Raw genomic sequence first — 901 nt, forward strand, 5'->3', positions numbered from 1 at the left:
TTACCAAACCTGATGTCTTCTCTAGCAATTGGTCTTTCCTGACAATGTACTCAACATCAGTGAGTCAAAACCTCACCAACCTCACTTCTAAGGAGCATTCGGATTGATTTCTTCTGAGACTGATTTGATCATTCTTCTGAAAGTCCTTAGTATACTCCATATTCTTCAACACTACAGTTTGAATGCACAGAGCATCATAACTGTGCTTAATGATGATTGTGGCTCAGCACAGTCACAGTGCACACATTTACAGAACAACGCAGACAGGAGTCCTCGCCAGACTAGCCTCCAGCTTCCCAGCAGACCCTTGTCAATGATGACTGATGAGCAAAGATCAGCCGTTTCAGGCCCAGTGTTCTTTGCTACTCTTCTTTCCTCACAAGAGGAAGTATAAGAAGTGTCCAAGCAAAAAAAGTTTGAGAAAGGCTCAAAGGTCAATTCAGAGATCAGCAAATTATAAATTCATATATAATGTGCCATTAATATCCTATTCCAACCTGCAAAAAGGCATGGTGGGTGTTTTCCTCTGACCTCTTCTAACTTCACAAGGGAAAGAGAAAATTACCATCAACAGCCCAAGGCTGATTCCTATGAATCATTCCTATGAATCAGAGGTCAGACATGCCCCCACCCTCTAACCTTTTTGCCAATTCTGACACCAACCATCCCTCCCATGGCACTCTCTGCTTCTCTGCTGAGTTCAATAATTCATTGCAATGACCACACAGAGCTCACAGACCATTCTTACTTTTATGGGGTTTATTAGGAAAGTAGCAGCTTCCAATTCATGTTCAGGAATGTTCAGACTACAATTCTTCTGTCAGGACAACCTCCCTCAGCCATGCCCATAAACACATCTCTCTTTGGCCCTGAGCCTCTTGGTCTGGCCTCTGCCCTGTTC

The sequence above is a fragment of the Orycteropus afer genome, unplaced genomic scaffold (genome assembly GCF_000298275.1).
Source record: "Orycteropus afer afer isolate SDZICR_OR568_19922 unplaced genomic scaffold, OryAfe1.0 scaffold00006, whole genome shotgun sequence".
NCBI lineage: Eukaryota > Metazoa > Chordata > Mammalia > Tubulidentata > Orycteropodidae > Orycteropus > Orycteropus afer.